Source organism: Micromys minutus (assembly GCF_963924665.1).
Source record: "Micromys minutus genome assembly, chromosome: 15".
NCBI classification, from domain to species: Eukaryota; Metazoa; Chordata; class Mammalia; order Rodentia; family Muridae; genus Micromys; species Micromys minutus.
This window is the reverse complement of record NC_137984.1, coordinates 41,384,509-41,408,164: the sequence shown is the minus strand read 5'-3', so window position 1 is coordinate 41,408,164 and position 23,656 is coordinate 41,384,509.

Below are 23,656 nucleotides of genomic sequence, written 5' to 3'. Positions count from 1 at the left end.
CTAGTTCTTTGCAGTATTTATGACAAAATCCCTTGTGTTTTTGTGATCTTTGAATCTTATACCCCTTCACATAGCCTGGAATAGAGCAAATATGCAATACAACCTGGATAAATAAATATTGGCACAAATAATATATGTATATAATGTACTTTAATAATACACTGTTTTCACTTCTATCTATAGAATACATAAATAAACATGGCTTACTATATGTGCATATCTGTGGCTATCTGTGTGTGTGTGTGTGTGTGTGTGTGTGTGTGTGTGTGTGTGTGCCTATACTAACTTCTCCCACCAGCACTTTTGTTGACCATTTATCACAAAGCCATATTATTTCAATAATGTTGTTATTAAGTATAATGTTTTTTTCCTGTGTGAATTTCTGAACAACCCCATGAGGAGATTCTATAACCACATATGTTTGAATATATGAAAAAGTTGTCTTGAAATTGCACATGAATTAGAAACCTACAGTACTCCTCACTTCCAATATACAAGAATCAACAAGATGCACTTTGGTGAGGAGACAATCAAGCACAGTAGTGACTAGTCCACAGACTCTCTCTGATTAGTAAAGGCTAAAAAGGTATTTGTAGCACAAGACACACAAACACACATACACATTGTATAAACAGCACAGCAAATAGTATAAAATTGATATATATATATATATATATATATATATATATTTACTAACTAATGTTTAAAAAATACAACACATTTAGCAGAAACGCTGTATTAAACATGAATAATGAGAAAAAGGAAGATGACTCAGTTCATATAAGGCCTGCCATGCATTCAGAAATGCCTGAGTTTTGTTCTTTGTAATCCATGTAAAAAGCAAAATCCAAAGACTATTAGTGTAACCTCTCTAGTTGAGACAGTCTAATAAAAAAGAAAGTAGAGAATATCCTTAAATATATTAATGGAGGAGAAAACTTCCTGAATAGAACACCAATAGCACAGTCAATAAGACTCAAACTTAATAATTGGAACATCATGAAAGTGAAAAGCTTCCATAATGCAAAGGACACCATCAATAAGACAAAATGATAGCCCATAGAACAAAGAGACTTTCAAAAACTTGACATCTGGCATAGGAGTAATATCCAATATATATCAAAAGAGCTAAAGGAACTAGATATTAACAAACAAATTAATCAAAATTTTAAATGGGATATAAGCCTAAACCAATAATTTTCAACCGAGAAATCTCAGATGGTCAAAAATTACTTACAGAAATGTTCAATATTCTTAGCACATATGATATATCAACAGGGAAATGCAAAACTACACAAAAACTCCATCATATACCCGTCAGAATGGTGGAATCAAAAGTACAAGTGACAGTTCAGGCAGGCAAGAATGTGGAACAGGGGTACCACTCCTCCACTACTGGAAGGAGTACTAACATATACTGCTACTGTTGATATCGATCTGGTGGTTTCTCAGAAATCTGACGATGAATCTACCTCAAGAACAGATATACTCTTGGGCATATATCCAAAGAAGCATGCTCCGTTCTACCACAAGAATGCTTTCTCAGCTATGTAGATAGTAACTTTATAATACTCAGAAACTGTAAACCACTTAGATATGCCCAAACTGTAGAATGGATAAAGAAAAGGTGGTACTTTGGCACAATTGAGTAATACAAAAAACCAGCTGTTAAAAGCAATGACATCATCCAATCACAAGCAAATGACTGGAAATGGAAAAATAAATTATCCCAAGTAAGGTAAAACAGGTCCAGAAAGGCCAACATGGTATGTAGTCACTTAGTATTGGATATTAGCTGTAAAGTAAAAGTTAATTGTGCTACAATCCATAGACCCAGAGAAGCTAAATACAGTGGAGACCTCAAGTTGTGGATGCAAGAATCCCCATGAAAGGGGAAATGCAATAGAGCTTACTGGTGACCTGAAGGCTGCTGAGGTTGTATAGAGAAGGGATAGCATAGGGGAAGAAATATACTGGGAGAAATTGTTGAAATTGGGGGACATTTCAGGAGCAAGATAAGAACCCATTGCAACAAAAACTCTACAGAATATATAAGTGTAACCCTAATAAAGACTCTTAGTAATGGGGAACAGAGAGACTCAACCAGACACCTTCTCTCACCAGACAAGGCTTCAAGTGGAGGTATTGAGACACCAACCCAGCCACAAAATCTTAGAATTACAGTTTTTCTTGTCTGCAGAGTGTTCTGGGATGGAAGTCAAGCATAATAATTGTCAAAGAGACTTCATACATCAGATGATGGGAGCAGATTTAGAGTCCCACATGCAAAGACTAAACAGAACTCATGAGTCCTGCAGAGGAGGAACAATCAGATGAACCAGACAGGTAAAGGACACCAAAAACACAGCCCAAAAAATCAGCTCACCAAGAATCGCAGACCCAACCCTCTTTGGGTCTGACCTAGGCCCTCTGCATATATGATGTAGTCAAGTAGCTTGGTATTCTTGTGAGATTCTTTATAGTTGGAGCTGGGTCTGTGTCTGATTCTTTAGTCTGCTTATAGGATTCTTTTTCTTCTACTTGGTTGCCTTGTGCAGCCTTGATGTAATGGTATATGCCTAGTCTTACAATAGCTTGTCAAGCAGTGTTTTTCTGATGTCCCTGGAAAGTCTGCTCAACTCTGAGGGCAGGCCGAAGGGGAAAGATGGGATTTGGGGACTGAAGGAAGGGGAAACTACAATCGGGATATAGTAGATGAAAGAAGAATATGAATAAATGAATGAATGAATGAATAAATAACAAAACTAAGACAGGAAAGTAATGTGAGAAAGATACCTAGTGTGGTGCACTTCATGCACAAAGACACAAACATGAATACAGTACACTAATGCATGTATTCACACACACACAAGTTCAGGAACACATGTATGGAAGAAATGTTTACGATAAAACATATAAAAAACAGTGTGGCTTTTGCCTCACTTGATGCAAACCCCAGATAAATTTCTGGGTATGAAATTTCATATCAGAAAGCCATGGTTGTGTGACTTGCAGTATCATGGATATAAATAAAGTTATTCTAAATATTTTCCTACATACAAAGAGTGAGAACATTAATTTTTGATAAATGTTAGGGTTCCTAATTGTTTTTTATACAAAACAAGAACACTTTCAACTTTTAATTATCTAAAACATGTTAAATAACCATTTTGTTCGCTTTCCTTCATATCTGTAAATGTCTGTAAATGTTTAATTCTTCTGTTCTGACCATGTCAACTATTGTTTTTTCTCATGTAGTCTATTATAAAAACTTTATACTCAAACTGATATTTATGTAAACATTTCATAAAACACAACTAGTTAAATCATAATGCAACACTTGAACCAGTAGAAAATAATGGGACAGAATTATTGTTGTTACTTGATATGAATTTAAACTGATCCAACAATATTTTCTAGTTTGAACTATATATTGTCTTCAAAGTGTTTTCAATCTTCTAATTATTGTGGTGAAATTCAAGTGTCTTGTCATGTCTCATTATTCAAAAACAACAAACAAGCAAACAAACAAAACATGCTGACTTCTGTTAACAATTGAATGTCAAATATCAGTGGATTAACTTAATTAAACAAATATTCTCCCTCACAAAAAAATCCAAATTGGATCAGGTAGGCATTCTCGCCTGACAATTTACCAAAAAGCTTAGAGAAGAATAATATATGATGAATGGAGGGGAAAACAAAACAAAACAAATGAAACTAAACCAAACAAAAACCAAATAAAGCAAACAACAACAACATAAAAGCAAACACCTCATGGTCTCAGCTTTTAAACAACTGCTTTGTTCCATCTTCCTGTGACAAATGTAACACAGAAAACCCTTTTGTCAGTACTACATTAAATTATTACAAGAAACCTCATTTCCAACCATGGATGAGGACAGAAAAACACCTTTACAGTGTTTACAAATTGTAAACTGAACTATCTTGTTATAGGTGTTTAGTGATATGTGCTTCAAGTCTGGTTCTGAAATCTGTCTTTATCCATTGCTTGGTTTATACCTTCATATCATTATATCTTCTTTAGGATTTCTTTATAAATTTCAAATTACAATAGTGTTCATGTTACTTTCAAATACAGTAGGGTCTAATACTGCATTCTGTTTTGATTTCAAAAATGCCAAAAATGGTATCTTAGAAATTTTCTATACACTTACTACTTCCCTAAACAAAGGGGTGTGCAACTCCATAGGAAGAACAACAATATCAACCAACTAGATACCCCAGAGTATCCAGGAACTAAACCACCAACCAAAGAGTATACATGTAGGGACCCATGGCTCCAGCCATATATGTAGCAAAGGATGGCAATGTCTGGCATCATTAGGAGGAGAAGCCCTTGCTTTTGTGAAAGCTCATTTCCCCAGTGCAGTGGAATACCAAGATGGTGAGGTAGGAGTGGGTGAGTGGGAGAGGGGCCATCCTGATAGAAGCAGGGGGAGGGTGTATGAGAAAGGGAAGAACCAGAAAAGGGGATGGCATTTGAAATGCGAGTACATAAACTATCCAACAAAAACGATTAAAAAATTGAGAAACGAGTTTTTAAAAATGCAGTACTCATTTTATTCTGTGGTCTTTAACCCCCAATAACCCTGATTCAGCAATAGAAGCCTGACTTTATGCATAGTTGATTGATGGTTATTCATGTCACGTGTGTGATGGAAAGTCTACAGATATTGAATTGGAAAATCCTAAACTTTTATTCTAATTGGAAGAACATTGCTAGGTTTCTATCATCCTCTAGTCTCAATGTTCTCATCAATTAAAACCCCATTTTTATTATACATGTACATTAGCAACAGAGCTGCAAAATTTTCTGATTTCTTCAATACTAGGGAAACATTTTTATGCCTCACTCCTTTTCTACTCAGCCCCTGCAACTATTTTTCAATATTTTTCTAGATTTTAAGAAGATCATGGATTTCATAACCTATTTGTATCACAAAGATACTACACACAAAAATTTTTGTTTTATTAATAATAATCTGTTGAAGCCAAAATATCCATACTTTTCACCATTTCTGTAGCTTTAGTGTTCAATGGGGGTATATCATATCTGTGGAAGAAAATTAGATACCTAACTGATTCTGGGGACACTGAATAGTGAATGAGATATTTGGAATATCTGCTACCTGAATGCTACCTACTGATATTTGATAATGTATTAATACTGAGAAGCTTAATAAAAGAATATCCCTCACAGTATAAATATCATAAAAGGGTCCAAAAGCATAGAAACATATACATACGTTATGTATAGATAAGAGTAGGTAATTTATATATTAATGCATAAATTCAATACCACTGAGTCTTTAATAAGAATTAGCTTAAAAGTATCTCTTTATCAATATAATCATCTAGAAGCTTATTTGTTTACAGAAAATACATGATGTGGTTTCAGATATCACTGCTGAATTAATGAAACACAGACATTTAACTATGAATAATATCATGTGCTTCAATGCTTATATGATTCAACATGACAGAATCCCCAAAGCCCAGGGACTGGGGTCATTTTGATACTCGTCTCACTCAATCTTATTTGTTTATACAACTTTGTGTAAAAGTGACTGTATGCAGATACACATACATTCTCCGAAAAAGCTGATGAAGCTGAAGAAATTCCTCTTCTATCCATTATGAAAAGAAGGTGCTTATGTAGTACCTTAAACAGCTACATAAACTGTTGTGTAATATTTTTATCTATTAAATAAAAATATGGTTATATTTACATGTGTAAGTTCACACTGCCATGCTTTTATTTAGAATGAGTGTAGCAATTTGAAAATAGAGTTGATAATAATAAAAAGACATAAATATAATTTAAGTTATGATAACTTCATTTGAAACTGCCTCAGAGCTCTATACATCTTCAATAGGAAAGAACAATTTGAATTTACCTTAAATGTTTGTCTCAATTGTAAGAATCATGCATACAATTCAAAGGTACACATAGAATTTATTTCTGCAGAAGTAGTTGAGGCCTCCCAGGCAACATCTGAGGTGTGAGAAGAGTGATTATCACTCACAAAAAAAAAGTATGCAGAGCTGAGGAAATTCAACAGGGATCACTTATTTCCAAAATATTTTGCCATTAATGTTTGCTACCCTAGCTTAAATCATTATTATTTAGCCATAGGTTTGTGGCTGAAACATTGTTTCCAAGTAGACTGCTGTAAAAATATATTGCTGTAGTACACTTAACCCAATAATATCTACAATAGCTTGATGATAATGGACTATCTTCTGAGTGTTTTGCAAGGTTTTACAGTGCACTATTGACAGCCTCTTACCCATCTTCCACTACCATCACACTCGGATATAAATGTGTTTTTTTTTATTTCAGTTTTTCAAAAGAACACATACAGTTATAGGTTTAATCAGTGCCTATACATATTTCCTACATAAGCATGAGGACTGCATTTGGATATCCTACAACCATGTGTCAAATGTTGCATATGACTCTACACATGCTTATGACACTAGCACTTGGGCTGGGGATTGTAAAGACAGAGAACTTATGTATAGCCAGCCTTGCCAGAGTATGCCAAGTTTAAATTCAATTAAGAGACGCCTTTCAAGATAATATGGCAGAGAATAATAAAGCACTGTAGCCCAAATTTTCTCTGCATTTCTCGTATGTTCTTATGAATATACTTGCACTCACCTGTGCCAAACACACATACACACATACACACACACACAAATACACACACACACACACACACTCACACATACACACACACACACACACACACACACACACACACACACACACGACGGGGGAGGGTAGGGAGTAGTACATCAATCATAAAAAGATAAAAGAAAAAAACTTCCACACACACTGTGTGTGTCTAAATAGTTCAGTCTAATAATTTACAGACACACACACTTCCATTTCTTTCTCAGCAATGTATCATTTTTTCTAGGTATTCTTGACTCTCATATTTTTCCGAAATACATAATTCTTTAACCTGAGGGTTAAGTCTAGCTGTTGATGTTCACCATCCTTTGGATATCCAAAGATTCCATAGTTTTAGCTAGCTAGAACTGTAGTCTCCATTTTCTTTAGCTTGAGCTGGACACTATTTAAATCTTCATATCTCAGGAAACTCAAGCACTTAACTGTACCTTTCAATTATCAAGAACCATGTGTCTTTTGTCCAATGCCATCTTACATGAGTTGACCTCAGATATGTTTCTATTCCTACACTCAGTATCTGATTGGTTTTCTTTTTAGTTTTTATTGTTATATTACCAGGTCTAACCTGCTATCATGCTTAACTTGATTAATATAGCTACTTCCTGTTTCTGCTATTTCACAGAGGTTCACTTCCTGTAAATTAGTTTTACTCAATATATACCAAAGTGGTTCTTTTGAACAGCACCATTTTCTAAGTTATTTCTCTCTTCATCTGCTGCATTTGTCCTTTTATTCTGTTCCTTCAGGAGAGATGTAATTTTCTGAAACCATCGTGATTCTTTGGCAACCACATTCTTTCACAAATCAGTATTGTGGTACCTGTGTCATTGATGACTCACTGCTCAACCCAACCTGCCCTTTGGGGTTGGAGGTGATTGGTTGGAATTAAGAACATGGACTCTGGAAGCAAGCAAAAAAAAAAAAAAAAAAAAAAAATGCCCTGCAGAAAGCTCATCTGAATGCTGGTGCAAGCTCCTTTAATAACCTCCACCACATTGGTCCCAAGAGAGCATCTCCTCTAAACAGCAGTTTCTGATTGGCTAGCATTTTCAGTGCTAGCAATCTTTGGTCTCTCAGGCAGTCCTAAATTAGTCTCTCCTGCAGGAGATGCTTTGTGGCTGTGCACACACTGTTCCCAAACAAGGTTTAAATAGATGTGGCCCCACTGATCCTGCTACACTATTTCTTTTCTTTTCTTATTTATTTCTTACAACTTTGTTTTGAGAGAGAGAGAGAGAGAGAGAGAGAGAGAGAGAGAGAGAGAGATACAGATTTTTTTAAAAGCATTTTGGCATAAAACTATATGAATATATTTTTGTCAGTACTTGATATTTTTAAAGGTTTGATAGTATGCATTGAAATTGTACTAGTTACCATAAGCATAAAGTATATGCAAAACAAAATATAACATGGAAATAGTCAAAGTTTTCTTGGTGTGTATAGATTAAACATAATGATTTTTAAAAACCAAAAATTGCCACAAGGCTATTTTCTTAGCTCTTGAGTTATTAATGATTTAAGGCCTGGGTGTAGCCCACTCTGAGTGAGTATATACACTTGTTGCTGTTTTTTTTTTTTTTTTCTTTTTTTCTAAGAAGGATTAAGACTTCCACATTTTGGCCTTTCTCTCTCTCTCTCTCTCTCTCTCTCTCTCTCTCTCTCTCTCTCTCTCTCTCTCTCTCTCTTTTCTTTTCTTTCTTTTTTTTTTTTGAGCTTCATAAGATCAGTGAGTTGTTTCTTGGGTATTCAGAACTTTCTGGGTCTAGTATCCAAATATCAGTGATATATTTTATTTATATTTTAAATTTTATTTCATTTCCCGGATTCCCGTCCATACCCCATATCCAATACCTCTTCCCACAGCTTCTATGAGGATGTTCACCCACCCACTCTGTCCCCCTCCTTAATGTGACAATCCCCTACACCGAGTCATCTAGCCTTGTCAGGACCAAGGGCTTATCCTCCCATAGATGCCTAACATGTGCAGTTGGAGCCATAAGTCTGTCTATGTATACTCTTTGGATAGTCCTTAGGAGCTCTGTTTGGTTGGCATTATTGTTATGGTGTTGAAAACCCCTTCAACTCCTTCAATTCTTTCTCTAACTCTTCCATTCTGAGTCCAGTGGTTGTCTTTGAATATCCATCTTTGTATCTGTCATACTCTGGCAAAACCTCTCAGGAGACAGCCATAGCAGGTTACTGTCAGTCTTCATTTCTTGGCATCAGCAATGTTGTCTGAGTTTGGTGGCTGTATATGGGATAAATGCTCAGGTGAGGCATCTCTGTATGGCCTTTTCTTCAGTCTCTGTCCAAATTCTCTCTTCTTATTTCCTCGTGAGAATATTTTTATCCCCCCTTCTAAGAAAGACTGAACCATCTGCACTTTGGTCTTCTATCTTCTTGAACATCATGTAGTCTGTGGATTGTATGTGGGGTCATCTGAGGTTTTGGGCTAATATTCACCTACTAGTGAGTACATACCATGTGTGTTATTTAGTGATTGGGTTAACTCACTGGGGTTGATATTTTCTAGATTCATCTATTTGCCTAAAAATTTCATGAAGTCATTGTTTTAATTCACTGAGTAGTACTCCAATATGTAAATGTACCACAATTTCTGTATCCAATCCTCTGTTGAAGGACATCTGGGTTCTTTCCAGCTTCTGTCTATTATAAATAAGGCTGCAATGAATATACTGGAGCATGTGTCCTTGTTGTATGTTAGAGCATGTTTTGTGTATATGTATAAGAGGTGTATATCTGGGACGTCAGATAAGTTAGACTCCAGAGAATCAAATGACCCTATTTAAAAAATGGGGTACAGAGCTAAACAAAGAATTCTTAACTGAGAAATGTCAAATGCCAAAAAGCACCTAAACAAATGTTCAACATTCTTGGTCATCAAGGAAATTTGGGCATAGTACTACCTGAGGACCCTGCTACACTATTGGCTACACAAAACAACGTGATTCTGGAATTCTTGGTAATGCCATCATGTTTCATTAGCAAAAACACTCTTCTCAAGCCACAGGCACTCAGCAGTTCTCACCATGTTTAATATCCCTTATATCCCTTTTTCCTTTTCTTTCTTTCTGAATTCTTACAACTTCTTTTCTGAAATTTCAATTTAATGCCACTCCACTCTGTGCCACTCTGCATACGATCCATTTTTCTTTCTTCAGAGGTTATTTTAAAGATTCTTATGATATATTATCATGTCAATTGTAAATTTTGTGAAACATGAATTTCCTTTTCTTGGGTCAACTTTTGTTTAATTATTGTATACACATGGGATATGTCAGGGGTTTGTAGAAATATTTTAATGGACAATTATAGCTACAGCTACATACATACTGGCATTGTGCTTTACAATATTAAACAGTCCATTCTAAATGCTTAGAAAAAGTTCTAATTTTGTTTGTAAAAAAAATTCAAAAAGTAAGAAAGATACAAAATAGCATACAGATATGGTGGCACATTTTGTACCTGGATATGGTAAGCCTATATTATCGCTTATGGATATTATACAACTATGCTGTGATCAACATTTATTCAATAATTTATGAAATCATAAAAGATATCAGTTTAAAAAACAGCATAGGGCTTTGTTTTTAGACTAATGAAACTATTACCTTAATATGCCAAAGGTGAGTAATATTCAGAGTATATATGTATTTATCAATATATATATATATATATATATATATATAGTTTTTGATAGTCAAGCCAGTTTACTCAGATTCCAAATAGAACAGAAGTACTCCTATATAAAATGAAACAAATGTTAGGGTCTTGATGGGTCCAGTAAGTTAAAATGTACTTTTGAATTTTTTTAAATTAAAAAGAATAAAATCTCTCGAGAACAGGGCTCGGCCCATCTGCCAGAGAACAGAGCTCAGCCCATCTGCAACCTGAACAAGCAGTTCCCAAAAATTAAGGTCTGGTGAGAAGGAGATCCAAGCAGCCAGGGGGCAGAGAGATCTCTGCTGAGTGCAAACGGAAAGCAGGCTCCTGCCTTGCCTAATCAAGGGACAAGGAATCCAACATTGGTGAACTCTGTCCCCACCCGGTGGCTTTAGGGCACAGAACAGGGTTCGGACCATCCTCCACCTGTACCAGTGGAGATCCAGGGACACAGAACAGGTACAAGGGAAAGGACAGAACATATCACTGACAACAAGATGGCAAGAGGAAAGGGAATGAGCATATCCCAAGGAAACCAAGACAACCTGGCAACAGCAGTACCCAGCTCTACAGACACATTAAACAGCAGAATGCTGAACACTCCAGAAAAAAAAAGACACAGACAGAAATCATACCTCAAGATGATGATAGAGATCCTAAAACAAGAACGGGATGAAAAGCAAAAAGAATCAGAAGTTTTTGAAGAGGAAACAAGAAAAACACTCATAGAACTCAAAGAACTAGAGGAAAACAGAACCAAAGAGATGCAGAAATGGAAGAAGGAATTTAAAATGGAAATTGACACAATAAAAAAAAAACACTAAAAAAGATAATCCTAGAGGTAGAACACCTAAAAAAGAAAACAGGAGTCACAGAAGCAAGCATTTCTAATAGACTACAAGAGATGGAAGAGAGAATCTCGGAGGCTGAAGACAACATTGTAAACATAGACAAAACAGCCAGAGAAGAGGAAAAAACAAAAAGCTCCTACACAAAATGTCCCTAAGATCAAGGACACAATGAGAAGACCAAACCTAAGGATAATAGGAATAGAAGAGGGAGAAGAATATCAACTAAGCGGCACAGTAAATATCTTCAACAAAATCATAGAAGAAAACTTCCCTACCCTTAAGAATGAGATGACCACAAGCATAAAAGAAGCCTTCAGAACTCCAAATAGGTTGGACAAGAAAAGAAATACCACCCAACACATAATAGTCAAAAGAGCAAGTGCCCAAAGCAAAGAAAGAATACTAAAAGCAGTAAGGGAAAAAGGTTAGGTAACACAAAAAGGCAAACCAATCTTAATCACACCCAATTTCTCTACAGAGAATAGGAAAGTTAGAAGAGGGAGACAGACATCATCCAGACCCTAAGAGAGCACAAGTGCCAGCCCAAGCTGCTATACCCAGCAAAACTATCAATCACCATAGATGGAGAGGTGAAGGTATTTCAAGACAAATCTATATTTACACAATATTTGACCACAAACCCTGCACTACAACGAATTATAGGTGGAAAACCCAAAACAATGAGGGAACTATATCCTAATAAGAACAAGAAAACTCCTAAGCAAGAAAACCAAAAGAAGACAGAGATACAGACACAACGCAACCTACAAAAGCAATAATAGCAGGAAACAGCAGCAACTATTCCTAGATATCTATTAACATAAATGGACTCAACTCCACAATAAAGAGACCTAGGCTATCAGACTGGATACATAAACAAAATCCAGCCTTTTGCTGCATACAGGAAACTCATCTCAGAGACAAAGACAGACACTATCTCAGAGTAAAAGGGTGGGAAAAAAACTTCCAAGCCAACAGCTCCAAGAAGCAAGCTGGAGTGGCTATTCTAATATCGAATAAAGTAAATTTCCAACCAAAAGTTATCAAAAAAGATAAGGAAGGACACTTTTTACTCATTACTGGGGAAATCTGTCAGGAGGAACTCTCAATCCTTAACATATATGCTCCAAATAAAAAATCACCCACATTCATAAAAGAAACCCTACTAAAGCTCAAAAAATACATTTCACCCCACACAATAATAGTGGGAGACTTTAATACCCCACTCTCACCAATGGACAGATCAGGGAAACAGAAACTGAACAAGGACACTGCAAAACTAGCAGAGACTTTGAACCAACTAGAATTAATAGATATATACAGAACATACTATCCCAAAGTAAAAGAATACACCTTCTTCTCACCACCCCATGGCACCTTCTCGAAAATTGACCACATAATTGGACACAGAACGAGCCTCCTTTGATATAAGAAGATTGAAATACTCCCATGCATCCTCTCAGATCACCATGGTCTACGGCTGGTCTTTAACAACAACAAAGACAACCAAAACCCACAAACACATGGAAACTAAACAATGCTCTGTTAAAGGATAGCAGGGTCAAAGAAGAAATAAAGAAAGAAATTAAGGATTTTCTAGAATTCAATGAAAACGAAAACACAACATACCCAAACCTATGGGATGCAATGAAAGCAGTATTGAGGGGAAACTCATAGCCCTAAGTGCTTCCAAAAAGAAACTGGAGAGAGCTCACATCAGCAACCTGACAGCACAGCTAAAACCCTAGAACAAAAGGAAGCAGATAAACCCAAAAAGAGTAGATGGCAAGAAATAATCAAAATTAGGGCAGAAATAGACCAAATAGAAACAAAAAAAAACATTGAAAAAATCAACAAAACAAAGAGTTGGTTCTTTGAGAAAATTAACAAGATTGATAAACCCCTAGCCAGACTAACTAGAGGGCAAAGAGAGAGTATCCAAATTAACAAAATTAGAAAGGAAAGTGGGGACATAACAACTGAAACTGATGAAATTCAAGAATTCATCAGATCCTACTACAAAAACTTATACTCCACAAAATTGGAAAATCTGGAGGAAATGGACGAATTCCTAGACATACAAGATCCCAAAGTTAAACCAGTACCAAGTAAACCATCTAAATAACCCTATAACACCTAAAGAAATAGAAGAAGTCATCAAAAGCCTCCCAACCAAGAAAAGCCCAGGACCAGACGGGTTCAGTGCAGAATTTTATCAGACATTTATTGGGGAGATAACACCAATACTCTCCAAACTATTCCAAAAGATAGAATCAGATGGAATGCTACCCAACTCATTTTTTGAGGCTACAATAACCCCAGTACCTAAACTAAACAAAGACCCTACAAGGAAAGAGAACTTCAGACCAATCTCACTTATAAACATTGACGCAAAAATACTCAACAAAATCCTTGCAAACCGAATTCAAGAACACATCAAAACGATCATTCATCATGACCAAGTAGGCTTCATCCCTGGGATGCAGGGATGGTTTAATATTAGAAAATCCATCAACGTAATCCACCATATAAACAAACTCAAAGAACAAAATCACATGGTCATCTCACTAGATCCTGAGAAAGCATTTGAAAAAATTCAGCAACCTTTCATGTCAAAAGTCCTGGAACGAATGGGAATCCAAGGTCTATAACTAAACATAATAAAAGCAATATGCAGCAAACCTGCAGCCAACATCAAACTTTATGGTGGGAAACTTGATGAAATCCCACTAAAATCAGGGACTGGACAAGGCTGCCTATTCTCCCCCAACCTATTCAACATAGTAATGGAAGTCCGGCTGGAGCATTTAGACAGGAAAAGGAAATCAGAGAGATACAAATTAGAAAGGAAGAAGTAAAAACATCACAATTTGCAAATGACATGATAGTGTACTTAAGTGAACCCAAAAATTCCACCAGAGAACTCCTACAGTTGATAAAGAAGTTCAGCAAAGTGGCTGGATATAACATTAGCTCAAACAAATCAGTAACCTTCCTATATTCAAAAAACAAACATGTGGAGAAAGAAATTATGGAATAAGTACCCTTCACAATAGTCACAAAACTATGAAATAACTTGGTTTGACACTAACTAAGCAAGTGAAGGACCTGTATGACAAGAACTTTAAACCTCTAATGAAAAAAAATGAGGAAGATCTCAGAAAATGGAAAGATCTCCCATGCTCATGGATTGGAAGGATCAACATTTTAAAAATGGCCATCCTACCAAAAGCGATCAACAGATTCAATGAAATCCCCATCAAAATTCCAACCCAGTTCTTCATTGAGTTGTAAATATCAATGTGCAATTTCATCTGGAATAAAAAAAGACCTAGAATATCGAAATCCATTCTGAACAACAAGAAAACATCTGCGGGAATCACTATCCCTGACCTCAAGCTATATTACAAGGCAATTGTGCTGAAAACTGAATGGTACTAGTACAGAAATAGGCATGTAGATCAATGGAATAGAATAGAAGTTCCAGAAATGAGCCTTCAAGTATATGGTCACCTGATTTTTGACAAAGGAGCTGTAAACATTCAATTTAAAAAAGAACAGCCTATTCAACAAATTGTGTTGGTCCAACTGGCACTCAGCATGCAAAAGTATGAAAATAGACCCTTTCTTATCTCCTTGTACAAAGTTCAAGTGTAAGTGGATCAAAGATCTCCACATTAAACCACATACACTGAAAATATTAAATGAGAATGTAGGAAAAATCTTAGAACATATAGGCACAGGAGAAAATTTTCTGAGCAAAACAGCAATGGATAGTGCTCTAAGGTCAAAGATTAACAAATGGGACTTAATGAGATTACAAATTTCTGTAAGGCTAAGGACATTGTCAAAAAAACAGAGAGGCAGCCTTCAGATTGGGCAAAGGTCTTTGCCAACTCCACATCAGATAGAGGCCTACTCTCCAAAATATACAAAAATTCAAAATGCTAGACGCCAGAGAATCAAACAACCCTATCAAAAATGGGGTACAGAGCTAAACAAAACGTTCTCAATTGAGGAATAAGGAATGGCTGAGAAACATCTAAGGAAGTGCTTGACACTCTTAGGCATCAGGGATATACAAATTAAAACAACCCTGAGATTCCATCTTACACCAGTTAGATTGGCCAAGATCCAAACTCAGATGACAGCAGATGCTGGCGAGGTTGTGGAGAAAGAGGAACACTTCTCCACTTTTGGTGCGGTTGTAAACTGATACAACCACTCTGGAAATCTGTCTGGTTATTCCTCAGAAAATTGGACATAGTACTACCTGAAGATCCAGCTATTCCACTTCTGGGCATATACCCCAGAGACACTACAATATACCACAAAGGTACATCCACCACAATGTTCATAGCAGCTCTATTTATAATAGCCAGAAGCTGGTAAGAACACAGATGTCATTCAATAAATGAATGGATACAAAAATTGTGGTACATTTACACAATGGAGTACTACTCACCTATCAGAAGCAATGACTTAACCAAATTTTTAAGAAAATGGTTGCATCTATAGAATATCATACTGAGTGAGATAACCTAATCACAAAGGAACAGACATAATATGCAGTCACTGATTGTGGGATGCTAACCCCAGAGGCTTGTACTGCTCCAGAAAAAACTCACAGACTGTGTGAAGCTCAAGAAAAAAAAGAACACAAAACAAAACATACAAAAAAAGCATTATGCTCTATTCTTTCACACCAAGAAAATGTTGACTATTTCTGGGTTACATCCTATTTTACATGTACTTTTTGCTCATTGTAACTAGTAGAACCTTAATGCAGAGTATCAAACCTTAAATAAAGTTAAAAAATAAGATATTTTCTCAACTAATGATCAAGTGGGGAAGATCCAGTTTATTTTGGGTGGTGCCATCCCTGTACTGGTAGAACTTGGTTATATAAGACAGCAAACTCTGCAAGACAGGGTAATCAAGTCAGTAAGCAACATCTCTCCGTGTACTCTGCATCAGCTTCTGCTTCCTGGTCTACTTGAGTTCCAGTCCTGACTTCAGCAATGTAGACAGTATAAGCTGAATAAACCCTTCCTCACCCCCCAAAAAAATAAAATAAAAAAGTAAATAAAATCTCTCTTTTGCATCACTTTATTTTCATTACTATTTAACTCAATATACATGCCGGATCATCAAATCTTTATTTTCACAATTTACTGGAGAGTTCCAAAATGTCTTGTATTTCTGGTTTTATTTTAAAAACTACATTTTAATATTTTAAAAACATGGGAAAATAACAAGGAGTTCTGGTCTAGTTATTCTTAAAGAAAGTGTCCATTTCTACCATCTTCATAAAATCTAGTAACTGCTGTTGTTCTACCTCCAGGTTTAGTAGCAGGTATTGCAATGGTTGTTACTGAAAACCAATTGCTTTTATTATTTACTGAAGTTAACACAAAAATACCAATAACAAAAATAATATTTCATTTAATAGTTTTGTCTTTGATATGACTGACTATATATTTATAGTTAGACATCTACTTTCATATACTGAGAAATTTTAATGCTGATTTTTTTTTCCTTGTCATTGGAATTAGAACATGCACTTTAATTAAGAGTTTGGAATGCTTTCTAGAGAATAACTCACATCTTAAATTCAAAATTGTAAGAGCAAATTAAGAGGCACATATACACATGCTCATACACACCAAGAAAGAAGTGGGGGTTATCATTTCTATGTTACAATTCTTTTCTGCCTCACCGCAAATATAACTAATGCTTGGAAGAAAATTTAATATTATTGATTTTAGGAAACTTGCAGAGGTTTAATTCTTTTTGTGGCATTAGTTTTTTTTTTTTTTTTTTTTTCAGTAGTAGTATGGTAGCATGTCTTACTTTTCCACTTCTTAATACATATTATTAAAAAGGCACACAGAGATTGTAACACCTCAGTATATATCCCAAACTCTCCAACTATTGCTGATGCCAAAACCGGTCCCTGACCTGAGCCTGGTATAGCTGTCTCCTGAGAGGCTCTGACACAGTGTGACCAATACAGATGAAGATGCATGCAGCCAAACATTGGTCTGAGCAATGAAACCCTAATGGAGAAATTAGGGCAAGGACTGAAAGAGGTGAAGCAGTTTGCAAACCCATAGGATGAAAAAGAAAACAACCAACCAGATGTCCAGATCTCTCAGGGACTAACCCACCAACCAAGAGAACACAAGGGGTTAGGGGGAGGTGCATGGCTCTATCTGGATATTTAGCAGAGGATAGCCTTATTGAGCATCAATAGGAAGCAAGCTACTTGGTCCTGTGGAGGATTGATGACCTGAGTAAGAAAATTCTAGGGTGCTGAGGCAGGAGTGAGTAGGCAGGTGGGAGAGTACCCTCATAATATCAGGGTTAGGTAGGAGAGAATAAGGGTTTTTGGAGGCGAAACTGGGAAAGGTGATAATATTTCAATTGTAAATAAATAAGATAACCAATAAAAAAGGTACAGTGAGAATCGGAGTCTCAGAATTTTTATTTACCAAATGGCAACGATTTATTAGCCTCAAAATATGTGATAATAAGAAAGATAAATTTTCTATCATGATTGATGGATATATAAAGCTGGTTACTGCATTTGTGCTAATGAGAAACATGGTTATTTTTTTTTTCTGTAGATGGCCCTCAAGGGTATAACAGAGCTTTAAAATAAACCTTTCAACTGAATGCTATTCCTCATAGTTTTCATGCCTTGAAATAGTTTTGTCTTTATTTTAGAACTATAACATTGTTTTATATTAAATTATTAGAAACATAGTAGGTTCAAATTGATAGTTTGATGTACATACTTGATAGAAATTAAAATTTAGAATCTAAATTCCTTTAGAAAAACTTAATAAAAAATTGTATTTCAAATAATATTGACCATTTAGTTTCCCAAGTAATCATTCAAAGCACAATGATTGGTTTAAGTGCAGAAAGAATAGTCTGACAAATTGCTTCAATATGAGTAACAAGTGATCTTTTCACTAAATTACAAGATTTTTTTCAGTAAAGAAACAAATGCACATTATGATTTTATTGAATGTTTTCTACATTCATGTTTTAGAAGAAATGGAGAAATACTAATTTCATGCTGTTATGAAAACATATTATGGTAGCTAGCAATAAGACAGAAGAATAAATACTCATACTAATTTTGCAGACTACCATCCATGTGCCAACATGGTGGTTGGTAAAATACTGTAACTGTAATATAAGGGTATCTGATAACTTCTTCTGTATTGTATGACACATTAAACTTCATTTTACTCCAAGTGTCAGTCAGTAGACGAAGTTGGTTTAATTCTTAACAGAAAATCAACTTTCCTCACAAATTTATAATCCACTAGCTATCTTAGAGGGAGTGGATCCTTGGATATCAGTCCTGCATATCATTTAAATAAAAGCATTTCTAGCCAACAGCATTCAAAATTACCCAAATGTAAATCTATCATGGTAAGTGTATGCTGTCACTTAGGGAATACCAACCAATACACATTATTTATGAACAATATAGGCTAAGCCAGACTTCCATAGGAGAATAAAAATTTATGGAGGCCATCAGTAGGAATTAAAGAATTGATCCATATTTACATGTTCTCCAGTTTACTGTCTTGTGTCCTCTGGCTAGTATGACTAGGTAAAGGCACTAGATATACATTTGTTCTGACATTCCTGAACTCTCTGGCAGCTTAGGGGATCATTTACCAGCATTCATTCTTCTATACCCCACCCCTGCATCTACCCAGCCACCACACACACGGCCACACACACACACAAGGTGTAAAGAGTAAGGGGAAAATAAACTATATTATTTATTGTCAGCTCTTTTTTGCCTTTCTGTACTCAACCTTGTGCTTACAGCCATGATACTATTAATTTTAGTAATTAGCATGAAGTTTTCTCATAGATTCTTACTCCATTTGTTTATTTCTTCTTACATACTTCTTAATACAGTAACAGAAAAAAACTGAAATTAGATGCCAAGTAAAGTACAGAGAGCTAGTCAAACAGGACTTAAGACAGCACAGCAAATAATAAATACCTATGCTAACCTTTGGGTACTTTCAATGAAGATGCTGGTGCTGCATGAGGTAAATACACAATGGTAATAAGTAATCCCATCTGAGGCATGCATTTATTTGGGGTAAATGTTAAAATCGGAGGAAATATATAACTAAGTATCAGTTTCTGATATGATTTCCAAATGAGTGTATAATAATGTGATTCCTAATATCTAAGTATACACACACACACACACACACACACACACACACACATGAATATATATATAGATAGATAGACAGGTAGGTAGATTAATATACATTGTTTAGCTATGTTTGTGGTATAGTTTTTGCTGTTTTAATACTTTATTTTGTTCTTCAAAATAAGTTTAAAAATATGACTTAAGCAACTATGTTCATTTTTGTTTTCTCAGCAGAATTTTAAATAATTTATGACTTTTTATTATATTTGTTTTGAGAGTGAAATCTACTGCCCAATATAGCCTTTCTGTCATTCTTGTTTCTACAGTTTTTATCTTAATGTCACACATAAACAAAAGACTATAAATCCTGCAGTAACTTTGCAAACTCAGCAATATTTTGTTAGCCCTTATTTTTCTTTCTTTTTACTTTCATGTGAGGCTTTTACAATTTTTAAGACCTGAGGAGGGTTCAGAAATCATTGTGATAGCTGTGGGTTCAGATTGGGGGTAGACCTGAGCACAACATGGCAGCTTCAGAGGTAAAAAGTAACAGAGGCATTCTTCTGAAGAAAATGAGATTAGGTAAAGGATAGAAAGATGGGAGGAACCCAGGATAAGGAATGAGCTGGCAATCATATCAAAGGGAGTCAAGAGGATAATCTTTGCTAAACAGTATAAAACACCTAGGTTAAATTCTATTTCATGGGTGAAGAATTAAGCACAGGGCAGACTTGTATTTAGTACACATGTGTCTGTTAGGGAAATACTGTCTTAACATAAAATAATGCTTGAAGGTCAGTTTGCTTGCTTTTGTTTTCAAGCATTTCCAAGGAGACTAGGAGGATTGTTGAGAGGACTTTCCTATGAATATTTTAGAGTGTAAAAATCTTTTGATAAGATCATCAAATTTCTATAGGCCATTCCAGGAAGAAAATCAACAACCAAGATTTCTGGAATGCAAACATCATAAAAAGTAAGGGCTGAGACAGAGAAGCAGATTTTACTACATGCAGTGATGCATAAATAAGACAAGATAGTATAAGAATAAACCATTTTGATACAAAACGTATCTCTCAAGTCAAAAGATATAATATAGCTTGTTCTTAAAATGTGAGTGATCATGGCCTGTGAACATGGGCTCCAATTAACCCAACCATCATGCCCCAGCATAAAGAGTTCAGTTTTGTTTCATAGATACATAACTATCCAATAAGAAAGCAACCATTTTGTAAAGACATCAAGAAAATAAACTTTAACAAATTAAGATACATATGCTCTAGGCTTTTAATGGTATTTGTTGACTTCTGATCTGGTGAAAGTTAAACTTCTGCTAGATCAATGTGTTCCCAAATTATTTGCCTAAATAGTCGCAACATCAGGAAAAGCTAATATCCATCTTTAACAATGAATTATCACCCAATATTGATATCTGGCGTCCATGTGCACCTGTGTACACATATACACAGACAGAAAGGTGGAGGGAAAGGGGGAGAGAGTCAGAGAGAGTTTAAAGAGAACAAATACTATATGACATATATTGCTTATTTTAAACTATGTTGTCAAAATAAGTCCCATTGTTGGTGTCAGGAAATGAACTATCAGCATCCATTTGGATGCTGTAAGATAAATGGAGTAACAACATCTGTGTTGATTTGAATGAAAATGACTACCACAGGCCCATAGAAAATGGCACTGTTAGGTGCTGTGGCTGTGTTTGAGTAGGTTTGGCCTTATTGGAAAAAGTTTGTTGTGGTACCATGTTCTGCCTCTCTGCTAGGGATGTCTGAGCATCCAACTTTCTTTGCTACACAAGAAGGAGAGGGCAGGGCAAACTCAGGAAGAGTGTTCCTTGGTCCACATATCTCACTGGGACATATGCATACAAAGCAAAAAGAAAGTAAGAGAGTCTAAGTTAAGGAGGATCTATCAGATTAGGAGGGAGGACCTAGTATGGGAGAGTCACTAAGAATGAAAATGTCTTCTTCAGGAGTCTTGATTTCATCCTTTGTTGAGGTGAAAACTTTGGAAATGAGACAGGTAGGGGGTGGCTCCACTTTTGCTGTTCTCAAATTTCTGAGATGCCTGGAGTTTGATCTGACTTAGTTGGATCAGTTCTTATGCCTGTCTGATAGCACAGCACACTTGCAAACTTGCAATACAGTATATCACTGGGGATGAGGCTTTGAGATTTTAGAAGCTGTAGTCAGGCTCTCTCTCTCTCTCTCTCTCTCTCTCTCTCCCCCCCACCCAGTGCTGCCTGTCATTACAGATGTAGAACATGGAAGTAGAACACATGGCTCCCTATGGAGCACCATGGCTACTGTATGTTGCCATGTTTCCCAACAAGATGATAATTGATTAACCTCTGAACTGAAAGCCATCATCAAATCAATATCTTCCATTATAAAAGTTTTTGTGCCCATGGTGTCTTTTCATAGTATGACAAATCTTATTTGTATTTATGCAAGAGGTCAGATTATACTGTTTTTCTGGATGAATTAGACTTTGGAAATTTGAATTACAAAAGCAGGTGAATTCTTTACAGGTACATAATGCACCATAATAACAGGGGACTCTAAAATAGTGATACTGAGAGTATTGAACAGAAGATTTCAGAAGAGAATTTTAGCACATAACCTAAAGATCTTTCTCATAATATTTTGGTAAATAATGTGGCTGCTTTCTGCATTCATCCAAAAAAAAAAACCAAATCTGTCTGAGGCTAAATTGAAAAATGTGTAATTAACAGTTTTGGAAGAATACATTTCCAAAACCTAGCATTGATTTTGTATGGATATGGGTGATCAGTATTTTGAAGATTTATAATGAAACAGAGCAAGCTGAACAATGAAAAATACAAAATATCCAGTGAGAGGAGAAAAGAATGCAAGGAAATGTAAACAGATTTTAAAATTCAGATGATAAATGTAATAAAGTGGGGATCTCAGTGCAAGACACTACCCAGCCAATAGTTCAACTTGTGAAAAGAAATTAAAAAAAGTAAAAAAAAAAAAAAATCTAAAGAGAAGTTAAAAATCAGTCATTGGGGTCCACATCTTTTAATCACAGTACTCAGAACTTAGAGGCTGGCAGGTCTGTGAGTTTGAGGTCCGTCTCTTCTACATTGAGACCCAGGAGATCCCAGCATAGGCACTAAGGGGTCCATGAAAAACAAACAAGCTAGTAAGATGTACTAAATGTGTATGGCATGTTCCAGCCCCAGCAAGTAACAGAACTTAGCAGCCTCAGTCAAGTGGTCCTGAAGAAAAAGGATCGTATGCTCTACATCAGCCACTGAGTTCAGGCCTATGTTAGAAACATGCCTTCATGTAGGCATGGTGAAACCATTGTGTGAAGCTGTGATGGTAAAGCTTAGATTGCCTAAAAGATTCCAAGATGTGGAAATTTCATGTTTTGGCATGCATGCAGAGCAAAGCTGCAAGGAGGGAACGGAACAGATTCAAAAGAAGTGTGCTTCAGTCCACAAAAGTAAATGACTTGGAAATGCGAAAATCACCTTGACATAAGGATGCAGAGCAAATTTTCTGAAAATACAGAACAATGACTTTGTATATGTAAGGCAATATTAGCAAAATCATAATATGTCTGGGCTGAAAGCATAGGAATTGAAAGGAAAATTCAAATGTTAACTCCTAACAGCTGAGTTGACTTAGAGAAAAAACATGAGGAAGAAATATGGAAAAAGTCCTGGGGTTATACAGTTAGAGGAGGATAAAAAGTAGTAAAGGAGTATTTGGGATTTATGCAACAAAATGGAAAACATGAGTTTTTAATGTGTGGTAGATTGAGATGTAAGAAATAAGGGTTTAAGGGTTGCTAAAAGAAGCAGCAGACATTCTCTCTTTTGCAAACTATGCAAATATATTGCCACAGGAAGATCAGAGAACTCCAACCAGATTCAACAAAACAAAATCATTATTAATTATGCAATTAAATCCCAGGATAATCTTGATACAAAATCATACTTTCAAAGTAAAATGGTAAGGATCCAAGGCATAAGAATGGTAAAAAAATGTCCTATAATGATAGGGAAACTAGCATGTAGGAGGTGTGGATAGAGATTCATGTAAACCAGTTAAAATATAATAAAATATAAACACTCCACTCCTTATCTATCTGTCTATCTATCTATCTATCTATTTATAAAATGATGTGCCAGTAAATATATATTGAAAT